The 8,368-nt window shown below is 37.4% G+C and overlaps 1 long non-coding RNA gene across 1 annotated transcript; it reads right to left on the bottom strand.

Annotated features, from left to right (window-relative positions):
• Nucleotides 1–1,318: 1,318 nt before the first annotated feature.
• LOC124393807 lies at nucleotides 1,319–7,958 on the bottom strand. Its single transcript, XR_006927384.1, has 3 exons — nucleotides 7,817–7,958; nucleotides 7,545–7,603; nucleotides 1,319–1,818 (listed from the first exon to the last, which is right to left on the bottom strand). It is a non-coding gene; the product is annotated as an uncharacterized LOC124393807 (long non-coding RNA).
• Nucleotides 7,959–8,368: the final 410 nt, after the last annotated feature.

The following is an 8,368-nucleotide window of genomic DNA, read 5'->3' as shown; positions in this document are numbered from 1 at the left end:
GATTTGGGTCTCCTACTCCAAGTGAGGGGAAAAGGTAATGCTAATGCATCCAAAGATGTTCTACACAATTGTGTACAGCCAACATTTTTGGTACCAGTCAACAGAAGAACTACATATGACTGGAAAGTCAGGGGTCCCAAAATATGTTCCATATAGTTACTTTCTCCTGCACTAGGATATCTTAAACATTTCATACACAGAAATAATACGTTATTTATTTTTGAAGTTAAAGTGGAGCTGTAGGGGATTGGCAGAGCCAAATGTGAAGTTTTTAGTTGGTTCTGTAATTAGGTTGTTATTAAAGACACTTTAAAAAATGGGGCATAAATGACAATAATATCGAATGTCTCTCACTTCAATGACAGGTATTACTGAAAAAAGCCTTATTGTTGCACTTCTATTTCTTTTCCCATTGTTATGAACTCAAAATGACTAAAAGTTGCCTGATTCATCCCTATGAATGGAGTTCTCTTTATTTGGAGACCACTCACTACAGCTAATGATGAACAATCTGATGATCCATGAGTTTTTTATGGAGCTTTAAATCCAAAAACTATGAAACTTATTTATTATGACTATAATTAATTTAGTTTGTCTTGGTGGTTCATGAGCAGATTTGCAGTAACGCGTTTATCTGTGAACAGTTAATAACCTGAACAATAAAGGAACTTCAATGAATGGATATTCTCATCTCAGTTTTTGGAGACTAATTAATGATGAAATTTATATTTGTTCTCTATTTCATTCTGTAAAGCTGTTTTGAGACAATGTCTGTTTGATGCTTTAATCATTTAGGCAAAAAAAAAACAATGCAGCATGCACTCGAGTTTAATGTTCGAAAAATGCTAACGAGCATAATATTTTTCATTGTTGCTCTTCAAAGTGTTTTGACCCACAGCGTTTCCTCAAACATGAGAAATGCACTGATAATTACGACACCCCTATCGGAACCTGCACCTTCTGTTTCCTGTGTCATGCGGTTTAAATGGAAGAAGAAATGCAAATGATCTCATAACAAACAATCGTGATATTGTTGGACTCGGCTGTTAGCGGTGCTGCTTATGAGTGTTGTGCCTGAGTGGCATCTCAATTAATTCCCATTTCATCTCCATTTGATTACGTGTTGAATTAAAGACTAATTGGCTTCAGAAGGAAAGACTGAATAATAAATGATCTTGAGATGAAGTGCAATGTCCGACACTCTCGTTCCACACACGAATTGAGCGAAATGGAATAAAAAGAAATCCTGGAAATCTATTTCTGAAGCTTAGGTGACATCTCTCTACTGGAGTTTCCCTTTATTTCCACAGTTCTTGGTCTAAAATGTACTTTTTAAGTGTTTATTTGATATAACAGTAGGGAAGAGTATGGCAATTAAAATGTGGATTCTAATTTGTAAGATGGTATTGGTTGATTTTCTTTAATAACAGCTCTAACTGTAGGTCCATCTTTATTTCAACCAACAGGTAAACCCACTATATGGACTGAAATATTGTAACTTTTTCAGCCATATATGGTTCCTCCCCAAACCGATACCACAAAGTTGTACAGTCTTCTACAGTCAGTTGACGTTGTGGAACCAGAAGCTACTGAGCATAGCTCAACATCTGAGATCATTATAGATCCAACACCAACTCCTCCATGCCAGAGCCTTTAAATGTTCAGAGTTCCAATGACCAAACTCTACATAAAGTGGGATCCAAATGGCGCTGGTACATCTTTTGATGGTTCGGGATGTTTGTGGAGCCGGCATCTACTTCTTTGACGGTCCATAATCTTGAGGTGGGACACAACTGGAGTCGACGCAACCTCATGGTGCTTTAGGATAAGTAGAGAAAGAGAAGCAGAGGAAAGGATTTAGCGTAGCTGCTGTTCATTTTATTAACAAGCACAAGTGGATAATGTGCATTTGATCAGATGTACTGAAGCACAAATTTATGAAGTATGGTAGTACCCGACTTAAGATGGAGATTTGTTCTAATGACCTCATCGTAACTAGAAAATAAGTCGAGACATAGCCTAGCCAGGAGTCTTAAAGAATGGTGTTCAATACGGGGTAATGTACTGTAAATATTTAATAATTGTACAAGTTACAGTACATAATTTAGCAAAGCAGAACAATTTACACTACCCTGCTGCTACGTTTACCTGCTGCACAAAACTTCTAATATTTTAAACATTTTGTCGTATTGTTATTGTCATTGGTAAGATCGAAAAATCTAAATCAAAAAGTCAAACCACCGTAACTTGGGGACCATCTGTATTTTATCCAAACCTCAGAAGACCCAACATATACCATGTTTAAAAACTCCTGAATTTTCCCTCCCTGTCCTCACCTCTCACAGTTCCCACTTCTAAACAATTACAGGAGTGCCACGGTGCTGATTTCCAGATATGATTCGACGTGTACAGTCGAACGCCCCACGGCCAGACGAAATGAAATCTCTCTCAGCCGGCACACAGACTCCCTGACTTTAATTAAGACCCATGTCTTAGGGGGCAGAGCTGTAGAAAGTTTACTTCTCTCCAGTCACCAGGGACCTTTGAGCTGAACGCTTGACTGACTTTGACCTCCCGTGACTAAGACGGATGAGGAGACCTCCCTGAACTCCTCCACACCCTGAGTGCTGAGGTTTCCTGTCTTATTTCATCTGAACCCTCTTAATCTAACTTCAGGATCTATCTGCAGACTACAGTCTAATGTGGGTCTATTGTTTCTGTCCCCAAAAGTACTATGTGAGTCATAGTTTTAAACTATTTTGAGCTCTAGAACTACATTCTGAGCTTTTCTGAGATCTGATTTGTGAGCCAGTAAACTAGCTTTAAAAGAAATGTCAGGTTCCCTCATGCTAGCAAGCTGTTACCAAAGAAATTACAGTCATTTGAGATATAAATCGTCAAAAATGTACAATGTAAAAAATCTCAGGTTAGTGGTGATTAGTTCTAAGATGTAAAAATACTTAAAAATAAAATAAAGACTTAAAAACCGTCTATGAAATCCTGTCAGATGAACTTCCTTATCTAGATACAATAGCTAATGTTTGCAGTCAATGTTATCAATATATTAAAATATGACCCAATCATATCTTGTATATTGTATGGCTAATGTTAACTGTGAATATGTAATAATGTTTAGGGATCTCTATAAATATCAATTTAAGCTAAACTACAAATATGGCTTCAAAATCCTTTCAGAAACCTTGAAAGGATGTGAGCTTTATCATCAAGCTAAAGTTTGCAGTAAATATGATAAAAATGTCAGAAATATGACCTAAAAAGATTAGCTTGTTTAGCTAGCTGGCTACAATCCAAAAGGTAGTATTTTAGTATGCAGAAATATAACTAAAAATTCAGTCAGAAATCCTGTTCAGTTAGCAATTTAATATTAACAGTCACTGGCATGGCTAAATGATGTAAAATCTTGTCAGATCATGCTAGCTGTGTAATACCCATCTATAAATATGAGTTAAAAAGCCTCTCAGAAATCTTCTCAGGTTCACGGTTTGAGATGAGCTCTTAGCTAACTAGCTAATGTTGACAGTCAGTGCTATTAACATCTCCAAATTCCAAGATTTTTCATAGATATCTTCTCAGATTTGCTCATTTAGATAGCTGGCTAATGATAGCTGTAAATATCATTAGGATCTATAAAATATAAACTTGAGATAAGCAATAAATATGGCTTTGAAATCCTTCCTTTGAAACTTGAACTTTTTTGGCTAGATGATGTCAGCAGTCAATATTATTCAGTGTGTTGTTATAATAATAATAATAAGGTACCTTGTTAGATGAACAGATTTAGCTAGCTGGCTAAAGTTAGCTATAAACGTTTTTAGAATCTATAAGCATTAATTGAAAATCTTCTCCAAAATTTTTGTGTTGCTAAAAATAGTAACACACAACACACTGACTGACAGAACTCAATTGTGGAGCTGGCAGGTAAGAGTTAAGATGAAAATCATCTGCAAGATGCTAGTCATGATGATGGCATGGATGGGGAAAAAAATAAAAAAAATGTGTGAGTCATCACTCCCTACTCAGTAAGAGAGACGGGTGCAGGAGAGGCACCACCGAGGTAAGAAGAACGGATTAATGCAGAGGCGTTCCTGAATGTTTGTCACTTCTTTTGGTCTTTGTGAACCAGAGGATGAAAGCTGGTGGTGAAGGATAAAGAGATGACACGAGATATTAGCACGTCTGTGGTTTAGATGCTCACGAGGCTCACTGAGGAAGTAAGATATGCACAGAGATGAGAGTGAGAAGGAATAAAATGACGCAGCTGTGTGCAGTGGGAGGAGGGAAAAATGTTCCATGAAGAATAATTTTTCTGCAATATTGTGGATACCAGTGGGAAAAGTCTCTGACAGACAACCTCCCAGGCTTCTTTCTCCAAGCAAAAAAATCAAGGTATATATTGGTCTATTGGTCTGTTATAGGAAAATAATCAAACGATAGCCTGTTGGTACTGCTGAAGTTCCTGTTATTTCCGGAAGTTGATTCTTTTCCCATATCACAATCACAAAAATTCCAAAAAATCCAAAGTAAACATTTTTTTTAGGTTCTATTCTTAAAAAGATCAAAAATCAGTTTATCAGAGATACACTACATAGAGCACTGGCTATACAAGTCCATCTGTAACTTGTTACTATAGGAGCGCTAATTTATTAGAACATTAACATAAACTTGTGATTTGAGCAAAAACTGGGAAAAACTGTGTGTGAACAGCAGGAGCTTGTTCAAGGCCTGGCCTGGCCTGCACCTCCATACTTAGCGCTAATCTCACCCTGAGACTCTCGATCTGGGAAGCATGCCACACTGAATGTAGATTAGCACAGAGCTAACAGGGCACTCCTGCAGGGTAATAAAGGGCAAAACTACTCAACAACCTTTTTACAACTTTTTTTAAAAACTAGGACACAGCCATAACTTGTACACGACTGACTGGAAGCTGTCTGTCCATATATTATTTTCTCCTCACTAAACTGTTTGTCGAGCGCAATCTCTCAGCAGCGCTGCTGCTACGTGAATATGACTTATCGCAACACTACGGAGACCGAGGCGTGTCCCGAGAGTCACATAGAATACAGATTTACATGGCAGAGGTAGAGCTGTAAGTTCCTGCACACACAACAGGAAAAGAACATCTGATCTTATTAAATCTTTTTACGTTTCTTTTTATTGCATTAAAATGCGTGTTTGTGAAAGGGCCATGCATTAGAAATCAAAAGGCACTTAAGTAAATTGATGATTTGCTGCCTGCCTAAAGCAAAGTATAAAAGCAGACTATCTGTACCATATTGAATTGCATATCATCGTATTTTTTTTCCATTGCATTGTGTTGTAATAGGGGTTAATTGTATCGCATCAGTAGCTGCTTTATATGTACCTTTAATGCATCTCTGGCTATGCATTGAGATGCAAATTGTGTCAGCCTCAGTTACGGGGATGTACATTCTTTATATTTTATATACCGTATACAAGATTTATCACATAATTTACATTTATGTTTTTAGTATTTTTCTTAACCCTTGCCAACATTTTCTGAATATGCTTAATAACGTGAAAACTAGCATTAAATGGTACGATATCTCTCTAAACCCCTGAGAGCCCCACTCTAGTTGATTTTCCATTCGAGCCCCTAATGATTGATTAGGATAGTCATCTATAAACATTAATTCTTTTGTCATTCAAATATTTTCGGTTGGATTTAAAGTAAGATTTTGGATGTTCATTGGAAGAACCATTCATAACTATTGCAGACTGATATTTTAAAAATCTCCTTTTGTAATCCTTAGCGATGTTTCTTGTACACATTAAATAAGTATTTGCAATGATTGAAGTTCAAGATTATAGATTCTATAAGACTACATTGTCTTTTAGAATCTGCTGTAATGTTTTCATTTGGGAGCATTTATTTATTCACAGCTTGCTTTGTAAATTGGCTGATAGACAGGTTCCTGTAGTTTAGCCCTAATCTCACGAAATAGAAAAAAAAATAGCATTGAGAGTATCTATAGCTATTAAATTTGCTTTGTTCTATTTGGATATAATGTTGGTGTCAGGTTGCCATTTTCAGTGACAAATTCCCACACCATCGCAAAATCTAATTCCATTTAAGGTCATTTTGTACATTGTTCTGGGGTAAAATAAGGATCTGGTAATGAAATGTGACTCAATGACCCAATAAAGGCCAGTGAGTGGACTCTTAGCTATTATCTGTTATTTCATTGAAACAGAATTAATAGTGTTTTCGCTGCATGTGTTGTATAGAAGGTTCGGATATTGTTTATAAATGCTTGAGCTGGGTCCGTGCCCGATTTATTTGTTGGCCAAAATGCAGGTCATGGTTATTTATTGTGCTGGAGAAAAAGTGTCAGCAGTCCATGCCAAATGAGGTACAAAAAAATGCCCCAAGAAAAAACAAACAGTTGCTGCAATCAGCAATAGACAGGAAAGAACAGATCAGATAACTAGCCATAAGATAAAAAATCAAAAGACCTAGCAAATCCAGCATTCTTTAAACTGGACTGTACAGAGCTTTACAATTGTCATGAGAGAAGATTATTTTGGAAGACCTTTGATAGCGGGAGAAAAACTTTCAAGCAGATGCTAAATGATGGCCCTCAGAGTGCACAAACTTTTATACTGATTCAACATGTAGTATAGACGTCTAAAATACAGTGAGCTGTTTTACTACATCTCATTAAAATCCTTAAAACTTTATTTGCTGATTTCCACCAGCTGTCTAAGGGCCAGAAAAAGCACATAAGAATGTACAGAACATAAAGTCTGCAAGGATGAAATTGAGCAGGAATGATGGAGAAGCTGTGGCGAAAGTTCTAAGTGTAAATTTGACAGGTCAAACTCTCCAAGAGCTGTTATTGTAGAGAATCACTTCACTGACTTTCCTCCTAACTTAAAGCACTAATGCAGACTGTCTCTCTCTCCTTTTCTTTTCCTCTAAAAGCCACTCCAGAGAAGATTCAGCAGGGCCAGAACTCCATTACCTCATAAGGGCAGAGCAAGAAAAAACCTTGGAACTCTCCTGATTAGAGGAGGTTAATGTACTCTGACAGAACTTTCCTTTGAGTGTTCCTGCTAACTCCTTCCTTTGTGCATCCATGGAGCAAAAGCTAGGGATGAAATCATGAGCATGTGGATGTCTTTGAGATTGCTCTATTAACCAGCTGGCTAGTGGAATCATGAACCTGTCAAGCTGAAGGCTCCTAGGCCAGTCGAAAGGGTGTCACTGGAATATGTTTGTTGCCAAACTTCTAACAAGGTTTCCTGGACTAGCAAGGAGCGAGGACAGAGCTTTATTGTGTAGAGTAGTGCATTATTGTGTTTATAAAGTGCACTGGGATGTTAGATCTGGTTTGAGGTTAGAATGAAAAGATCATGAAGTTCAAGCAGTTCTTGCAAGTACCATAACTCTGACCTCAAGTGAATACAAATGTAATGAAAGAGTGGACAGATGTGGTGAGGTATGTTTATTATATAGAGAAAGTTCTCAAAGCAAAAGGATGGATCTGGGAAATACTAACCAGGGTCACACTGTGATCTTTAGAAGCTGGGTGAGAGCATCTCCAAAATGGCAGGTCTTCTAGGGTGTTTATAGTATACATTGGTTAGTTTCTAAGGCTTCATATTCGTCACAATGGGTTTGAACTATTTCTTTTTTTCACGACGGGGACCTACACAATACCAGGCAGGTGGTTTTTATGTTATGATCAGTATATATTAAGGTGCAATGCAGTCCAACTATCTGTATTGACATATGAGCACATTAAATAGTATTAATTTTAATGAACCTTACCAATATTCCCCTGGGATCACTGGAGATACCCTGCCAGAGGTAGTGATATCAAAATCAGCTGTCTCTGACAGTTCATCGACCTCAGCTACATCACTCATGAATCAGGGGTGTCCAATCGGTGTGGGTACAGGTTTTCATTTCAACCAATCAAGGGCCTGGTCGAGGTAGAAAATCATTAGATCTTTTATTTAATAGGTCATTAGGGTCAACATTATTACAGCATTGCATAAACCAGATAGGGATGACAAACACAATGAATAAACGAGAAGAAATTCAGAATCCAAAGGATAGACCTAATGGGGAAAACAGAAAATCAAGGCAATCAAGTGTCATAAGCAAGAGGTACAAAATAAGGGTCAAATGGGTTCTGAAACGTTAACTTGAACTCAATAAGCCTTTAAACACTAGTCTAAATAAGAGGGACCTGGAGCTATTTCAAAGACTGTCAACTTTCTCAGTGCTCCAAGGAAAGCGATATCTTGAATGACATGGTGGGTGTGTGTTTGCTACGCTTAGTCTTCAAATACAGGGTCTGAAAAGAGGCCAAGCAAC

This window comes from Silurus meridionalis, chromosome 11 (genome assembly GCF_014805685.1).
Source record: "Silurus meridionalis isolate SWU-2019-XX chromosome 11, ASM1480568v1, whole genome shotgun sequence".
In the NCBI taxonomy this organism is placed as follows: Eukaryota; Metazoa; Chordata; class Actinopteri; order Siluriformes; family Siluridae; genus Silurus; species Silurus meridionalis.
This window is presented reverse-complemented; position numbering and strand designations above follow the sequence as displayed.